The sequence below is a fragment of the Acromyrmex echinatior genome, chromosome 12 (assembly GCF_024713525.1).
Source record: "Acromyrmex echinatior isolate Ae372 chromosome 12, ASM2471352v2, whole genome shotgun sequence".
Classification (NCBI taxonomy): domain Eukaryota; kingdom Metazoa; phylum Arthropoda; class Insecta; order Hymenoptera; family Formicidae; genus Acromyrmex; species Acromyrmex echinatior.
This window is the reverse complement of record NC_141863.1, coordinates 2,603,927-2,624,377: the sequence shown is the minus strand read 5'-3', so window position 1 is coordinate 2,624,377 and position 20,451 is coordinate 2,603,927. Positions and strand designations below refer to the sequence as shown.

The window sequence follows — 20,451 nt, the reverse complement described above, 5'->3', positions numbered from 1 at the left end:
TATCTAGAAATATAATGATGAATTTTGTTACAGTAAAGTGCACTGTAAAGTGCAATGAATGATCTCATTGTTATTCGAGTCTTCTTTTGAAACACAGCGCGTTATACACACAAACAGAATGATGTTAAGAATTCAATGATAACTTCATGAATACGTATCGCGGCACATCGAAATATGCCGGCACCGCCATTCTTCCACTATGAGTTTTTATCTAAACAGCTATTTCCCGCACTGCGATATTGCTTATGCGTGTGTTAACCGGCTACAATAGCTGACTAATTATCTATCTCAAAATGTGCGTAATTTTAATGGAGCTTATATTAGCTTGTCGACCGAGAGAGTGAAAATAGATTTTGCGTCCTTATTCAACAAAAAGTTATGTATTAATACTTCTTTATAAGCACAAATACCTTCAAAATTCACATGTTAATATTAAGAGAGCTGTAGTATTATTAATTATATCGAAAAAAATTCTAAAAATTATGTGTAATAGATATTTATTTGAAAAACGTACACATATATATATATAAGAAGAATTTTCTCGGTTTATATTTAAACTATGATATTGCCATTTAAATGATTGAAAATTTGTAAAGAAGAAAAAAATTTTACAAAGATTCAGCAATTGACTTCAAAGAGAATGATTGCCGTGTGAAATAAATTTTAATATAATGTCGGAGGTTAATAGTAGATAAAAAAAAAAGAAATAAAAACTATTCATTCAGGTAACGGAACATCCAGACAGCGCAATGGCGGTCCTGGAGAATATCTCGTGCAACAGATGCTGGATTATTGACGATGTCTGGCACGGCATCTTGATACATAAATCGATATATTTATAACCGCTAGAATTTCATCAGCTATGTATGTAGATCTGTTTAAATGTAAGATTCATAAAATGTGTTTATTTATAAATTATATTATGTTCATATTCATATATTATTAATTGAAAGTTAACCATATGGTTGCGAAAATTAAATTATTTACACAAGTTTCAGTTAAATTAGATAATATTTATTATTTAAAATCATAAAAAAGTAAAACTTATAATGACGAATATTTATAATATTAAATTAATGAAACAACATATTGTAATATTTGCAATCAAATCAATTTTTAATGTAAATATGTGAGGAATATTTTTTTAAATAACAATTTATTAGATTCTACTATTTTATATCATGTACATTTTAATTGTATTTCGAATTTTATGTTCTATGCAGCAAGCTAAGAATTGAAATACAGAAGAATCGTGCTCAGACAAAGGCACTGTTTCCAATTTTGTTTCAGATAACAAAAGGGGATTAGATAACAAACTATGACGGTTATAGCTCGTGACTGTCGTTTACATTAGATGTGGTTGTAATGTCATGCTATGTAGTAAAATGTTTCATATTATTTTCGATTGTAATAATCGTTAACTGATAATACGATAGGTTCGTGAAGTAATTCGCGATTTATCGACAGCAATCGTGCTCTTCCGAAAAATGTAACGAACTATTTCTAGAACTTATCTAGAACATGTGATGAAACTGCGATTATTGCAACGATAAATTTTTAACATCGTTTTTTTTTACAAGCACATATACTTACAGTTCAGCGTTAAAATTTTGATACGTTTTGAACATTATTTAACTCGATATAATTATTTTTTTAAAAAGTTTGAACTTTTTATTTTTTTTTCTGGATGCATGATGCAACTAAACTTGACAAATACATCATAGTTTTAATGCAAAGTTTATGATAATTTATGTACTAATTTATGTAATATTTTATTTATATCTCAATAATATTATATTTTAAGAGCGTACTTAAGCTTTACTCTTAAAAAAAATAAATAAATAAATTTGCTTAAATTTGCGTTGTATGGAAAAATATCTACAGCAAGATTTACTAATTTTTTTGAGTTTATATTGTATATTTTACTAATCAGGGGATAAATAAAAAAAAACCACTAATCTTAGAAAATTATTTGCATCTATATATCAATTAAATATTAGCCTTTCTTTTTGGCACTTCTCTCCTCCTCGGAATAATTAACAGTAATGAGTCAAATTAATTGATATCGGTCGGCAGCTAACATTGAATAGCTCTTACAGTTACAAGAGCTGTTCGATACTGCCGATACACTGTTAATTATCATCGTCTTTTTATCAGCGAAGTTTTATCACGTGACTCATAACATTCGTCATGTATAATAACAATTTTCAACTGGATAATAAAAATCACGACACTGATTATGACCGATATTCCAGTTCCTTTGAGCCTAGAGAAATCTAGAAGCTGATAGTAGTATTTTTTTATTGAAATATCGGTCCTATTGTATATGAATATCCAAAGACACACTCATTAACGTTACAAAAATTATCAGTGTTGTATAATAATATAATAATAATAATACCGATTAAAATAGAAATACATATACATTTAATTAAATTATGTGATTGATTTATATAAATTAGCTTTTTATTGAAAACATTAAAAAAGTGAAATTTGAAATAGCTGACAACGATACGATTATGAATGATATCTAAAAAAAACAGAAAAAATAAAGAAAATTCAAATGTTTATAATTTCCCCTTTTTGATCGATATCAATTTCACAATTAGTGTCATATATTCAATAGCGATCTGAGTATTGTGCTGGATACGAAAATTTATAAACGCGCAAACAAAGATTGTGCGTTTCTATATATTAGCTATCCTCACCGTTATCATCTCTAATTAATGTTAATATACGGAAATGGTTGATAAGAAGCCGCATATCTATATAATAAATATACTATCATCGCGATGCAATGTACATCCTGATAAGCACAACGCTTCGCGCAATGGTCATTCTTATCAGGTTACTCTCTCAAATAGCAGCAGTCGCAATAAAGTCCATTCGTTAAAATCACTATTTTTGTTTTGAATTGTTCTAATTATTTCTACTCAGATGTGTAATCAAACTTATGCTTGTAATGTCGACTCGATGACATTTAAAACTTCGACCTACGCGTGAAAACACAGGCTCTATTAAATCACGGAGTTAATTTTATAGAATGATCAATTGGCTTGCTTGTACAAAAATAATTATATTAATAATTATATTAATTAATATAATTTAAGAATATAATATATATATATATATATATATGTGTATAAAATAATATATATATTGTCATAATATAATATAATATATGTAATTATATATATATATGTGTGTGTGTGTGTGTGTGTGTGTGTGTGTGTGTGTGTGTGTGTGTGTGTGTGTGTGTGTGTGCGCGATATATATATATATATATATATATATGAATGTGAATTGCTATTTTTAAATAACGCGTAGCAATAATAACGTGATAATATTTTGTTTTAACATGTAAACATTTTGCTTTAATTTCAGCATTAGCAAAACAGAAATTTCTAACAAAATATTAAAATTTGCGTAATAAAAAATGTTTCATTTGTACAATGGATAGAATTATCATACTCACATGTTATCAGTTAACGAGTGACCTCATCCTGTCGAAATTTCATATGGTCAAAAAGCCTTCGTAGCAGAAACATATAATTCTCTCTATATAGTTTTCTTTTCAACACTCTGTGTCTAATTAATAATTACGCATGGCAACGTTCTATATTTCACTCTTTTTTTTCCTTGTGTCAGTTAAATAATTAGTCGTCTTTTGTAGAGAAAGGTATTTGTCAACGATATTAATTATTAAAATCTTTCATAAAATTATAATCACTTTATCTCATATTGCTCGAAAATTTATTCACGATTTCCGTCGGAACAAGCACTTGCGAAATACTTTACCAGACTATCAATTGGTTTGATTAATAACGATTTTCCACTAATTACTAAGCACTAACTGCTTGCAACTTGTCTCTGGATCGATGACAAAAAGGCGCAAAATTTCAAAGAAATCGTCACTGTTGCGATGACATGCACATATATTGTCTGTACAATCACATATATTGTCTTCTATCTATCGAATTTCGAGATCATTATAAGTTGCAAAAAAATTTTTTCTTGGATTCTCTTTCGCATAATGGAGTTTTTGCTCCACACAGCGCATGAAAACTCCGTCGAATCTTTACCTAAAAATTCGTCTTCGATATTCAAAACCAATTCGAGAATTTATATGAATTTAATTTTTTTTTTTGTAAGTATGATAGTTCTCTTGAAAATAATCAGAATATTTATTTTCACAAATCACTTTTTAAAACAAAATTCAAATCGAAGAATTTTTATAAAATATATGGAATTGCTTTCATTTCTATCTTCAAAGTAAGTAGTAATTTAGAGTTCTGTTGAAACATCAGTTACACAAATAGTTACACTGTATTTTACTGATAATTATTTTGCAACAATTAGTATACTATTTTAGTATACTACATTTTAGATATTGTATCTCTTTTGTAATCTCCAAACTATTTTCATATTGTTTTATTCAAGCATCTTGTCAATTCTAAAGAATATCCGTTACCGTCTATCAACATACTCATCACAAAATTAGCTTCGAAACTACACTTTCCTCACAGTATCAAGGCATATTGTCACTTTTATTCATCCCTAATTCCTCGACAATATATATAATTGCAATTTCAGAATAAAGTTTAATAACTCCAAGATCGATCTGATTCAATTCAAATTAGATCGGTCTGTCATCTAGTTGGTTTTCTTTGATCTTCACCGCAAACGACCCACGATATTTATCGCATTTGCACTCGCGTTGTTGTTTGTATATATAAAGTTGTTTATATATATATATATATAAAGTAACACAGGACTGCCTCCAATACGTGGTGCAGCCGGTGACTGCGTCTCTGAAACTGTCCTGGACAGTCACCTCTCCCGTTGGTGACGCAGGATGAGGAGAAGCCGCGGTGCGGGAGGTAACAGCTACGCCGTCGAGTGGAATCTCTCGGTTTCTACCAGGAAGGGATGGGAGCGTGGAAAGTGAGGGGTGAGGAACATGAAGACAAGCATAGCCGGGGAGGGACTGTTGGATCGTTAGTGGCCGGACTAGGCGGTTCTTCTGATCCGATCGCTGTGACTTTCAGAGGCGGAGCGAATAACGCCCACATGAGGAAACCGCGACCCGGGTGTTTCAGGAGGCGGCAACTACACATCTACATCCACCTGGATCGATTTTCATAAAATTTTTTTCACCCATCCTTTCTTTCTTTCTTTTCGCCTCTGTCTGCATTTTCTTCTCGATCTTTGGCGTTCTTTGTTTCTCTCTTTCTTTCTCTTTCTCTTTCGTCGACGATCGGCGTTAGCGTCTCCTTTCCACCTTGTCGCGCCTATAATGTCCGACCAGATCAGACGTGGATAAGAAGGCACGCCGGATCGTTCCTCACGGATATCTTTGGATATCCGCACCGCCTTGAGTCTGACTTATGGACTACCTCGGTACACCGTCTGAGATTTCTTGGCTCGCTCGCTCCTTGAGCTTTTTCTACGCGAATTATTTCATACTGTGTATGCTCCGCTCAGCCATGATCCGATATAATTCTTATTATTAACGGAATATATTTTATTCTCGATTATAGATTCAATTTGTGATCTCAGATAGATTAGATTTTTATAAAATAAATTAGGCTTGAAATACGTACATACATAGATATATTTCTATCCATGTTCTAAAATTATTTAATAATGTAAATTTTTTAATCCTAATTTTTCTTTTTCCAAATATATTTAAGTATTTCATTTCTGCGTGTATAGACTTCTTCAAAATTTCTTCTTCAATTTGCCATAACAGAATAAGATAGGATTTTAAATTTATTTTAAAGAATTATTTTAACGAAGATATGCTCATTAAGTTTTGAATGTTGAACATATTTTGTAAATATTTCTTTGTAAACAATAAGATAGGAAACAAGACCGTTTATATTAAATAACATTACAATCCGAAGCGCCACTACGGTCTAAGTATTAAGATGTTGAACTAACATATATATTATTCAAACGAATGAATTAATTTCAGAAATAATAATTACGTGTCGATATGGTTGTCGACATTAACGCAATTAATCTGAAATGTAATAATCCCCCCAAAATTCCAATCAATAAGTTTATTACAGTTTTTTAAGATTAATTTGGGGAATTTTGGGGGGATTATTACATTTCAGATTAATTGCGTTAATGTCGACAACCATATCGATACGTAATTATTATTTCTGAAATTAATTCATTCGTTTGAATAATATATATATTAGTTCAACATCTTAATACTTAGACCGTAGTAGCGCTTCGGATTGTAATGTTATTTCTTTGTAAATATTTCTTCGTAAATATTTCTTTAGTATCACAAATAATTAAAAATTCTTATAAATTATTAAGTTAGTAACAATGCAGTAAAAGATTTATATTTAAAAAACGTATGCTTTACGCGTTATTGGAAATTATAATCGCGATATTACAATTTTTTTATTTAAATATGTAAATCTGTATAAATATAACATAATAATTACATTATAAATCTTTGAAATTTTATTATTTTAATTAATGGTTAACTTTTGGTCAGCTGTCGTCAATATCGATATAATATATCAAATAATATTGATAATCTGACTTGGAGGAGAAATCAAAGATTACTGATTAATCAGTCTCGTCATTACTCAGAGATCTCGGTGAGAAATACGATCGTTGCTTTACTTGGTTAATTGGAACTGCAAGGTTAATTGCTGTTCGATTAGGCCGTGATTACTCGCATTTATCGCCGTTACTTATAATAAATCAGCCTCTTGGTTGCAGATAATTGTGTATGCGGACTTTATGGACGCAATCCTTGGTAACTTTGCTTAACTACTAACATGCAACTAGCATTTTTTGTTCCGTATCTTAGCTGCGAATGCAATTATTTATGAATTTCTTTGAATTAATACGAATTAAAAAAAATTAACGAATATAGAACGCATCCCTGAAAAAATTCTACAATAGAAATAAGATAATAACATAACTTGTCAAAAAATTAATTCTATTTTTATCGAAAATACGTACATAAAAATTTCTTAAAAATATTCGGCAAACATACAATTTAGTTAAGAAATTATAAAATGTAAAATAGATTTTACTATATATATAAGGAAATTCTTTTATATGTTAAATAAATTGTATGTGTTAAACACGATTAATTTGCTAAATATTAAACACAGACGATTACGGACATCTCAACATGATGTACTGCTTATTAAGAATATATTATGTATTTTTTACATTATGAAATTACAAATTGCAATCATAACTTTTAATATGCAATTCGTAAACTGAAAGCGTGCTCAGAGATATAGACATTATCCATTTTATAACTCAGAGAATTGATTTGTAATAAAAATTAGCATTCCTACATGTATGTAATATTTATATAATATTCTTTTATCATGCATTATAAAATTATTGCATCATTGCTACGTAAATTTAGACAATTAACCATGATTTTAGATAGTAAAAGATTTCTGTTGATAACAATTAATTTTTTTTGCTAATTACTTTTAATTCAGCTTGATACTAATCCGTTAAATACATTTTAACATCTCGCTCGAGTTTCTAATAAAAAAAGCGTCAAAACTGATAATGTATAATAGTATTATGTACCTACTTTGATGTAAACGTGTACAATTTCCATATGAAAACAGATTAAATTACTGAAAGATTATATCTTGTCATACATCAACTGTACAATTTGAAATTCAAGAAGCGCAATTGCACATCATTATCGTAGATGAGCTCTATCAAGATATGCGCATGTCATACAAAACAATGCATTCAAGACTTGAAAAGACTACTCTTGTCTGCACTATTACCTCTCGCATTAATCAACCATGTGACGGTAAATTCTTTGTGTAATTATAATAATCACCGCGCATAAAGTATAAGAGCTGTAGATTTCAATAATTATTATTCATCATCAATTATAAAAACGTACTGCATACGAATCTAATTATCAATTTTGCTCATTTTTTGAAAGCAGTAATGGAATATCGATAAAATACGAGATAATCGATCTTTTCGTAGTTATCAGATTTTCAATAATTTTTTGTAATTTTTAAAAATAAAGTTAATGTACATTCATTTAGCTTTAATTTTCGTCATAAGCTGTTCATTGCAGAGAACATTGTGAATTCGGTTCTACATACCCCATGCTACATACCCCATAAAATAGCAAATCACATAATTATGACGACAGTTTAATGGAAATGCTCGATAAATAACGTGCTCGCTGCCCTTTGTCCTAATGGAACTGACGACATGAGAGTGATTGCTCTACACATACGTTATTTGGAAAAGGTAACATAAAACTAGAGTATGCGTCATCTCTCTCAGTAGGGGGCTGCTGGGAAAGAAACTGAAATAGCGTGCCAGGTATAAAAACCTCTATTGTAAGTTGATACTTATCATAATACCAGTAGCTCGTATCCACAAAGGAAACTGACTTTTTCCATATCTTTTTTCTCCCCATTTTGAAAAGGATTTTCTACTTTGAGATTAGATAGCTTATATCTAAAAAAATAATGTAACTTACAAAATTCAAACACAAATATCCTTTTTAAATATTTAGGAATTAGTTACATTTGTGATATGATTTCGAGATTTTACAAATTAAATTGCACTAATTTTTTTTCCTCTTCTAATAATTTGAATTTTTGATAGATTTTTAATACATTACTAACAAAATAAACAAACATATATATAGCTTTAAATTCTTAAAATAATAATATATAAAAGAATGAGATATCTATGAAATAAGATATAAATTACGATTTAATCAATAAATTATAAAAGAAAAGTCCGAACGAGCCAACATCAGGTAATTGTGTGTACAAAGTACACATATATTAATAAAATCAAGTTTGAGACAGGTTTGAACTCTAAATTTGAATTCACTTCAGTACAGTGCTGACAAGTTAACAAAAAATATAATAATTTTGCTTTACAATAAAATTGTCAAAATGAATAAATATGGACCGTTGTTGGATCAGAAAGCATCGTAAGAAAATAACAAAAAATCATATAAAAGATAGTAAAAAATGCGCGTATATAACAGTTAGAAAGAACTTTAAATTTTTAAGTACACGAACAAATATTTATACCTGTGTGAAAATATCTCTTTAAAAGTGAAAGTAATGGTTCCTTTTTTTTCGATATATGGATGATATGAATGATGGATGATTCAAGAATTCCAAAAATAATATTCCATAGCAGAATTCATTTTTGTTACTGCAGACACTATCTGTAATGGAGCTGTTTTGTACTGGCGTCCAAGAGTTTATATTTTATCTCGACACGATCTCGGCTACCAATTACGAGACACCAATACGATCGTCTTCCCATAATCCCGTAGATCTTAGTCACATCACTTTAGAGATTAAAATACCAACGATACACTAAAGTACTAGATAATACTTAAGTAGAATAGCATTGGCGATTCGTTCGAGGTTAAAGCTCATGTCTAGAAATGCATTTTCGGTCAGACGAGGAATGCGAATGGAATCAATGTAAGAGAATGCGTCGCCTTTGTCAAGGTTCAGTCTGAGTCGTAGATTGAATTAACGAACGGCACTCTAATCATGAATTTCTTTTTCGTGTGAAAATTATGTCAAATCTTTAAAGACGAATTTAGCAATTTTTATTTAAGTATAAGCCATAATTCTTACATGTACAAATTCTAATTCATATACAGTTTCTTAATATTTTAAGAAATTTAATATTTCGTACTGCTAACACTTAAATTAAACTGACGCTAGTAAGTAAATTACTATTCTAAAATTAAATTTATTTAATTCTTGACTCAATAACATCTCACACGATTTACTTTTTATTATGAATTTATTACACAGGATAAATTTTTTAGTGAAAGTGAAATATTATAATTTTATTTGCTTCTTTTATTTTCCTGCGATATTATATTTGCTTTTTTGTTTTATTTTACATTAATGTTTTATTGATAAAACTTGAACACAGCTAATATCTCGATATTTTGTCAAGGAATTCGGGAAATTTTACGCAATCAGTTACGCGATGATGGTTCTTTCATGATAACGAAGCTACATCTAATGGAGTTGTTTCCTAAGTCGTCTTCCAGATTTTTATATTATCTGAACACGATCTTGGCTACCAATTGTCGCGTCGATACGATCTATACAAAACCCTTTGAGCAGTAACGCACCCACAATCTCGTGATTCTGTTCAAACGAAACTGCTACGAAATGTTATCGATTCTTTTTATTTGCCAAGTAGTTTCACAATATACATTTTATTTTCTTTCTTAGCTAATTCAAAGTATGTTGTAAAACACATGTTTACTTAATTAACCAATAATGAAATTGTCTGTACCAATAATTTATAATATATACACGGAGAGAATTTTGTCTTAGAGTTTATTCTGAAAATATGGTAGTTTTGGGACATCATATTTCGAAGAATTTTATGCAAATTTCTCATATTCATTAATAAAATTACAATAAAATATAAAATAAGTTTGATTAACTTTTACTGAAGTAAATGGTAAAAACTTTAAATTATTGTATTATACCACAACATATTTTCAAGGTGAATTTTAAAAGATAATTCTTTGCTTCTCTGTACTAAAATTTAAAATATGAATGAGAAAAGGATGAAAAAGAATGCAGCCTTATAGTAATTTGCATCAACAGAATATGAATATTTTCTTCGATACTAAAGAATTTATAGTAAAAATTGGAGCATGTGGCAAATATAATATGTAACAGTGAGATTTATTTTTCGTATTTTATTGATAACATGCAATTCCAGAATCGTGATATTAACCGAAGTGCGTATGCGCCGTTTATAATCGCTGGTATGTAAGAGTTTTAATAAATTGACCATACATAATCTTTTTCCACGACAATCAAAATACCTAACGCTCAGTTAAAGGATTCTCTCGTACTCTTTAAATGCTGTCAACACTCGATATTACATCTTAGGCGCAATTATTGGGTAATTCACGAATGTATGCCTTCGCGATTTATTCACTCGTAAACCTTTTATTGGGTTGTGAATTCAATGTTCAACTACTGAAATATTTATATCATATTTTCTCATTCAATCGACATACAGTAACAATCACGTACTCCAACATTTTACTTGATTGATGTCATCAATTCTAAATGTTGCCAAGTGAATCGGTAACATTAAATGTAGTATTTTCCTTTCGATTTTATAAGCACTCCCCCCCCCCATGTTATGGATTTCTTTTTTTTTTTAAATTAATGGATATATTGTGCTTTTTAGATACAAAATGTTTCTATAAATCCTTATTGTTAAAACAATGTTTTAATATTTATGTTTACGCAAAAAGCATTATTCCTTTTCTTTATTCATTTTATATTATATTTTAAAATTGCACAGCAAAATATTCTCGTCATATATTTTGGAAGATTTTCTTTCAACATAAGTGCTCTTTAGAGAGTGGTAGTTATAGTGGGTGCGCAATTTAAAATAGCGATACAGAATTTTTCGTAACATTTTTTTGTAGCTAAATATTAACTCTTGTCATTCAGGTAAAAAATAAAATGTATGTCCTCTCGACAAGTTAGTGTCTTTCCTCACAATAAGCCGACGATGTCTTCCCATGTCCTCCGAAGATCCCTGTCTCGTAACGCGCACTATAAAATTCATAAAATATCACTAATTTATGTCCCGGGCGGAATGTGCAGGAGCGTCCAGACGCTGGTTCCATCATGGCGGTACCATAAACGGGGCGATCAGGTATGTACTGAGACGCAGTCAGGGTGTTCTTTCGTGGAGAACGTTCGTTTCGATTTCTTTCTCGTTGTGAATGCGTGAAAGGGACAAAGAAAGAGAAAGAGAGAGAGAGAGAGAGAGAGAGAGAGAGAGAGAGAGAGAGAACCAGCAGAACGGGGAGGGCAAGAGGGTGTGAGTGCACTTTCCATGCACTCACACCCCTTTGACCATTCGTCGTCCATTAGCGACCTCGACTTGGAATGCAATTCCCGGCAGGAGGTGAGAGGGAGGCTAAATGGCTGGAAGAGAAAGAGAATAAAGTGCCGGGAGTTGAAACTGAAGGCTTTGGAAAGAAGGAATAAGGAAAGACTGAGTATCTGAAACGAAAAGAAAAGAGGAAAAGAAAGGTTGATAGAGAAAATTAAGGGAAAGGAACGTTGCTAAATGTACAAAGAAAGGAAGAACTGTATGAAGAAAAAGAGAGAGAAAGATGGTTCATTTCATATTGTAATTTAAAATTATGAGGATTAGCAAGCACATAGATAAATCTAACAATAAGTCTCTAGTTTTGAAAATTTAAACTTATATGAGATATCTTGTTTAAAAATTTAGTATTTTACTAGTTACTATCACTTCACTTACTTAAAAATGAAAGCATTCGCGTAACAGCGAATTACAAAATTAAATATATAAAAAAATTATAAATGATAGAAACAGAGAAGACGAAGGTCGGAAAGAAAGAGATAGCGTAGCAAAAGGATTATTAGGAGGGGAGAGAGGTGAGCGAGATGGAAGTAGATTCAGAAGAAGGCTGTCACCAGTCTTCTCTTGCGTCGAAGGGGTCCCGCCGCGGAACAAAAATTATCTTCCCTGACAAGAGCGGGCAACTGCTTCCAGGAAAAGGCGATCCTTGTGTTGGTCATCCCGTAGCACGCATTAGCGCCGTCGTCCAGCCAGTTTTGTTTTTCCGAGTTTTATTCTTGTTCGTTTGCCGTCTTTTTCTCTTTCCCTCTCTCTCTTTCTCTCTTTCTTTCCTTCACGTTTCTTTTTCCCATCTCTCGTTCGCCACGGGCCACCGGATTGTCGGCGCCAATTAAGACTCGTTCTTTAACTCCTTCGACGCGTCGCGTTGTCTCAAACTAACAGCATTGTAGCGATACTCACGGTAGCTCCCAAAAGAATTTTACTTGCAGTGGAATTTTTTTGCTGTATTTTCGAAATTAGGTAAAACATCGAAGAAAAATAGCATTAAAAAAGACACAATCAAAGGACTTTTTATTAATGACCTATTTAAAATGTTGACTTATTTAAAAGGTTTGCCTAAAAATATGCAAATTTTTATAAAAGAGAAAGATCCGTTCTATAAATTGCCATTTTTAATTGTATATGTTTTATCAATTCCTGGATTTTTTGCTACCAGCACAGTATCTTTGTTTTATTTATAAATCGTACAGTATTAAGCTTCATCCATTAAACCGATTGCATTTTTATTGCTGGTTGATCACTTTTGTTATAAAACACACGTCTGTCGACGTTAATTAGGATCAATCGATTAGTCGAAAGCGTTGTAATGCTTGCATTATCTTATGGGGATGTTGGGATAAAATATGACCGGTGCAGCTCACCATTAAGTAACAGAAGAGATAGGTGTGGCGCCGATCAGAAAATTGAAGGGTGCAGCTTGACCAGGGATGGTCGCCCTTCTTTGCACCCACTACTTCCATCGCTTTCGTTTCATTGTTGCTCCGAATTATTAAAAATTTCATCAATAATATAACAGTATTACTAATCATCATGCATGACACATATCCACGATAATTCAATTTTTATCATTACGTATAAATAAATAATAAATAAATAAAGCGAGAGAGAAAGACAGAATATTAAATTAAATATTTTGGATTAGAAAAATATATAATAATATTTAAAATATTAGAGGTAGTTATGTGTGTGTTACAATGTTTATTTTTAAAAATCAAAATATCGACAAGATATATCTATAATAAAATTATATATGTTATATTTATTATAGATATTATTATTATAGAAAAAATTTTATAACTATTTTCAATATCATCATTCAAGTTATATGATGGATACCGAATATAGTGAGAATTTTTGTATGAGAAAAAATAATTGTCCAATATTACGTTTTTCAAACAATAAAACCTCACCGTAAATATATTTTATTGTTTTCCATTTTCAAAAAGATTATTTATTGGCTATAACACATAGTTTATTTTTTTTAATTTATAGATTGTACGCCTTTGATGTTAGGCCTTTCACCTGTGCAAACCGGCTGCATAATGACATATCAACTCACATGCATTAAGCATTAACGTAATTTACATATTGACATCCGTACGTTACATATAGTGAATGTCCTTCTCTTGTACACAATAAATCTTACGTCCTGCGCATGTTATGCTTGTACGATACAATATAAATATCAATGCCGATTTTTATGAGTTATACTCGTAAAAATTTATGTTTAATCTATTCGCAATAAATTTAATTTATGTACAAATTAATTTTTTTACTTAATTACTAAATTCTTTTACTAAATTCTCGGAGTAATAGAAGATTAAAAATTCCGCATAGAAGTTGGAAACATTGGAAAAAAATTAGTCTCCACTTCAAAAATCTGAAATACTTAATAACAATCCAAAACTTGTCGATTAATATTAATTAGCATTATAATATTGCCACTCTTTTTTTCTAATTATCTAATTGCGAAAGTGCATATTCAATATCAAGTTTAGTATTTTCTTTATACCAAAGAACACATTTCTTCACTGCATAGCTTCTGTCAATCGATTGAGATACAGCAAATTAAAAACGCTTTTGCGGCAGCTGCACTTTCGTACCGCTTTACATCGCTTAGAGAGTCTCGCGATTCTTGCGAATCCATTCTGTAATTGGTAGAGATCTTCCATCCAATCTAATCGCCAGCAGTATTCGTCGGCGTTCGTCTTCTCGCTTCCTGGAAACCGGGCTGCGCGCGCGTTGTGTTGGCGAACGCGACTGCATGCAAGGGGAACGTGGGTGCAGAATCGACCGTAGGTCCTGGTAATAGCCTTGTGGGCGAACGAGTCACTGAAAGTTGAAAAAGAAAAAACTTGGTGGACGACGCGGTTTCAGAGTGACGGAAAGAGGCGAAAAGATAGGAAAATAAAGTGCGGAATAAAGCAACATATAAAAAGAAGATGATTCTCGACGAAGTTCATCGGGATGCACATCGATGGGCAGCTAGATCGCGAAACGCAGACGAGAGTCCTGCTAATGTTAGCAAGAATATTACAGAAGGATAAGATTTCAAAAATTCTTAGAGAAACTTTAAAAATATTAATGTCGAGAACGTTTGAAAATTGACATCAACTTTTGTATCAAATATTATATATTATGATATTCTAATATTTATATTTGAATATTTATATTTGCAAGTTGTTAGTTAATTCTGTTCTTCCTTTGATACTTAAAGGTCAGAAAAAATCTTTAACATCTGACAAAATTAATTTTTTTAAATGTCTTTTTTATCGTCATGTTTTAAATTCATAATTTCTCTCTCTCTCTTTTCCTCTGTTTTTAAGGATATTTTTCTCGAGATGTTCCTATTTCTTGCAACATCTTGGAATCTGCATCACTACAACTGTGTATGCTTGTGTCTTTGTCGTCACTCTGTTATCGCGGGTGTGCGTATTACTATCAACCACATTCGGATGAGAGTGGTCTTATCATTGCACCAGAGTATCGCCCGTTGGAAGTTAATGAATGCATCATCAAGTTTATCGAGAAATGTGCATACAGAGCGATAGTAGCGGTTTAATTTACAAAAAGTGCAGTGCAAGCGACTCTTACAAACGATAAACATGCAGCAGATCACATTTTGGCGGGCACGGTGCGATTAAATGTTCTCGAACGATCGAATGGTGCAAGCTTGATTATTAAAAACCATTTTTCGTGCAACAAGCATCTCTCGAAACTGTACCTTGCAATAAAAGATAGTAAAATAATTAAGCGTATCTAATGATAATGATTGCAATTTATATTTAGTCAGCAATAATATATTTTAGCGATATGATGTATAAGTTTACAATTCGTTATAGTCGAATGTTGTCAGTGGATGAATGGTGCTAAAAACGATATGATAGTCAGGCTAATTTATTATTATGGGAGGAAATATGAATCAATTAACTTTGTGGAAGTGTTTGTGAGTATTACATATTTCGTATAAAAAAATATAAGAGCTTTGATACATTTATAATTATCGTCTAGTATAACGTTACTGTCTCTATAATTACTGTGTCTCGATAAAATATCTGTTTCGTAATGTATATGACTGTATTTATCATTCATGATAATTGTACATGAAGTTCAATGTAATTTACATAATATTGTATATTAAACAGCCAACATTAATATTTAATAAATGTTTAAAAATATTTAAAACATTGGAATATTATGAAATCCTCTCATCTCTGTACCGACAAGCAGAATATTTCGTTACAACCATTCTATATTGCGTATTCAATTATGAATACGTTATGCTATCCTTGAACATCCCTAAAGTCAACTTGAGTATAGATCATATTAGTGGCAGCCATTCGCGACATTGCCGCGGAGTTCGCCGACGGAATGGCGGCTTGTACAGCCGACTTATGCCTGTATAAACGCTTCGTTCTCATAATAATTTTACAAAAATACGCTGTATAAAATTTTAATGACAATTAGAAATGCATATTGTTATTATAATTGCCTGTTAAACTTTATAGAATTATTTTAGAGTAAAAAAAAAATTTTTATAATTTTGATAATTTACTTTGTTTCATATTGCTTTTTGTCCGTTTCTTGATGAAATTAAATTTATCAAATTTTAATTGTTTTTAAAAGTTTTGATGCTCTATTAAAAATTTTTTTTAAGTAATCCTACCTATAGAATTTCTAAATAAATCAATGGATATCTTATACTCTTTGTATAAATTCCGTTATTTATTGTAATTTTATTTGAGAACTGATTTTTCTCTCTATATACATATATTTCTCTAAATATATTCTATCTTTTTAATGAGGATTTTCATTAAAAAGGAAGTGTAATATCAATGTTTGCGCTATTACATATAGTTATTTTATATTTAAAATTTTGAACGAAAAACATCAAAGAATTGTTGTAACAATCGAAGCATTTACGGAAAATGATTTAAAAAATATTTTCGAGAAAGCTACATTGATATTAACTTCTTGCTTAAATAATCGATTAAAACCGAACTTACAATGGATTATTTGTTAGTTTAATAGGTCGAAAGAAATTTTTAGCATCAATAGCTGTGTAGTTCGAAAGAAGACATAAAAATAGCCTAATGTATCAACGACGAATACCAAAAAAGATATTTGTTTATTCATAGAATCATAAAAATCGACACTTGCAATCATAATGTAGCAAATCGTATTTATTTTTTTAAAATGAAGAAAAAAGAAGAAAGTACTTTTTCTTTAAGAAGAAAATCACTTTTCGACATAGAGCTGCGTGTTTGACCATGCACAGTTCAACAATCGCGCTGATAACATGATAATTATAGAAAAGTTCGTATTGAATAAATTAAAACAATAATAGTACGATAAAAAGCATAAAATGACGAGTCTCCTGAACTTATCGTTACTTATTATTAGACTGTTACTTAATTCGAAATTACCGTAAGGAAAGTTTTCTTAGTCACAGATATAATACGTTTGTAATAAGAATTTATAATGATTTATATAATGATAATAACATTATAAAAGAATAATAAAATGTAATAGAAAACATCATTTAAAAATATAATAATTAATTGATTATGATTTTAGGACATGAATAATAAATTCAAGAAAAAACAAAATGATCTTTATTATTTATAATAATATTATAATATTTAAACAATATTAAAGAAGTTTCCAATTAAATATTGTAATTACACGTAAATTGCCATTTCTGCATTCCTGCTCTCTCATTTTAGATCGTGTGTGTCGCATTCACATATACAAATATCTATATGTGTAGACTAACAGCGTGTTTTGGACTAAACTACAATCAAACATCGTAGATTACTATCCAGGTACAAGATGCTCTCTCAACATCAAAATGTTGGCGCCATTCTTATACACGCGAATCTGCATACATACATACAAATTACATTCTTCCACACGTAAAGATTTTATATGCACGTCCTCTTTAGGAAATCGCAATAGATGATAGTTTTAAGAAAGGTACAAAATGAAAGGGAGGAGGGACATGTTTATCAATTGTAAAAACAAAGTCAAAAATTAATTGTTGATTTACTTGCCTCTACTATTTTTTAAGAAAATTGTCCATTACAGAGTACAAAACTGCTATACAATTAAAACAATATCATTGATCTTCTTGGCAATAGCTCTTTCAATTCACTTATATTTTATTTCTTTTTCTTATCTTCTTTTTGATAAAATAATTTATTTAAGGATTATATCATATCTTTAAAAATATACTGACTACTTTTAATTGAATGGATTCCATTATATAAATATACGTTTTCCGTTTTGCACTTTGCTGCGCGTGACTTGGCGCAAGAAATGAGCGTATCTCTTGACTGACGATATTAGGATAGAATCAAAAAGATAGATCAAAAATATTATTATTTTGCAATATTCTCGGTCGATGCATACGCAATATATATATATATAATGCATTTGTTATTGAAAGAATTATTGAGAAATCATATTTTTCACCTGTAGCATAGAAACATCCTGTGAATAAATATCTAATATATTTCCAGATGAATGATTGACGTGCTTGCTTTACATTATATAGATATGTATATTCCTGTATTTATCCGTAAATAATATTAACATTTTAAAATGTTACATTTACCCATGGCTTGTTCTATTTCAAATGTATGAAGTTAACAGTTTATCACACTATAAACAAAATATGCAATTTTACTCTTTTATTTATTTCATCTTACGAAGCACATGAATGTTTTCTTTAATTTTCATTTTCCTATATTTTACGCTTTGATACTAAATTTTGTCAACATTTTCCTAGATTTCAAGATCTCTGTTCATATGGAATTTAATAAGTCTATCTTATGATGATGATTTCACATTACTATTATTTGTAATGTTTGATTGCCCAATAGAAATTTTTGGAAATCTATTCAAATAATGAATAAGTAAGGAAGAAATTTTTGGGATTAGATGTTCGAAGTACAGGAGGTATTAACTTAGTTCGTTGACTGTTGTCATCGCAAAGTGTCTGAGAATGCAATTCACAATCAATATCGTACTACCAGCATCGAGATATTTTAGCTTCGATCGGCAGTATCTCATCGGTACATTAAGTCCGTCATGATTCACATTTCATCGTGCATTTCTTGAAAGGTCTTATCCGCATCGACATTGTAGGTATGCAATGATTTACCGTTTAGCAATAGTACCATTAAATTATTGCCGTTACGAAATGACACTATTATAAATGAATAAATAAAATAAGAAAACTAATAAAAGTTTATTTCACAAAATTGAAACATTAATTTCTATAGTTGTATCGTATTCCGTTTAAACTGTCAAATCTTTTTAAATCTTAATAAAAAAGATGGAATATATTCTCTTATCTTTGATGTCCTAAAAAAAAACTCATTGTATTTAAAGAAATACTGATTTTAAATTAGATGAAATATGCATTTTTATTAATAATCAAGAGAACATTTCGAGATATCTAATATTTAAATTATCATCCAACGCAATTTGAATTCTAACAATATGTAACTTCTTAACAATATCCAAGTGTTAAACTTTGAATAGATTGAAGACTTCGATAATTATAACAAAAAGCGATTAATGTAATTTCATATTCAAGAAACGTATAATCTACGATCACATGATGATAAATATATATTGAACTGAAACAATTACGTCTTATAAGTTACATCCTGTATTTCCGAAAAATAACCATTTCTACCGTCCTATCGATTATTATCAGTGATTTTTGTAATTCAATCGTCATCATACTTTATCGATTCATCCTTGACGATATTCTCATCCTTGAGATATTCTTGTTTCATTGTATACCTTGATGAGCGTTTATTTCTAATAAATATGTTTTCGCCCACCAAGCGAATGTCTGCCGCCGCATCTATCTAATCTTGCTCTTTACTACGTTGATAAAGATTTTTCCTATTCAGCCGGTAGTATTTTCATGGAATTTTTAACATCGCAAAAGCCACTGCAGTTATATCTCTCTAATGAAACCTATATAAAAATCGTGTTAGATTGATTATTTTCTTTGAACGGTTTTTATTAAAATATTAGAAATCTTATTTTCAAAATTACTTCATCACCCACTTAATCTCATCTTCGTATAAATCACGAGTGAATAAAATAAAATTCACTTGTACTCCAATCAGTATCGAATCCATCCTAGACTACGAGGAATATCTTTTTCTCGCTCGCGAATCGCCGTCGACAATAAATCGTCATCTCCCACCCGATTCACTTCACTGAATTTCGTGGAACCTCATGGCGCACAACGAAATACTAAAAACGATAAATTACAATCTAAAAATGCTTGCTGAGGGAACCGGTGGTGCAGGAGGGAGACAACAGAGAGAACCCTTCTTCCCAAAGAAGGACAGAACGAAAGAAGCTCGATCGAACGGCAGAGAGGTGCTTTCGATGAATCGACAACGGGGAAGGGATTCTCGAGGGCGGCGCCACGTTTGCGCCACGGTATAAAGAGCCACGGAG

General features: G+C 30.6%; 1 protein-coding gene across 3 annotated transcripts in view; it reads right to left on the bottom strand.

Moving 5' to 3' along the window:
- LOC105153815 (uncharacterized) overlaps positions 1-4,847 on the bottom strand; it is a 48,199-nt gene extending 43,352 nt beyond the window's left edge. For 2 of the 3 annotated variants that reach the window (XM_011068889.2, XM_011068891.2), the window contains exon 1: positions 3,476-4,846. The gene's annotated coding sequence lies outside the window, so the exon portion shown is untranslated. Of the gene's footprint in view, positions 1-3,475 lie in introns of all 3 variants that reach the window. The other variant, XM_087411858.1, reaches the window with a different exon arrangement.
- Between the last annotated feature and the right edge of the window lie 15,604 nt (positions 4,848-20,451).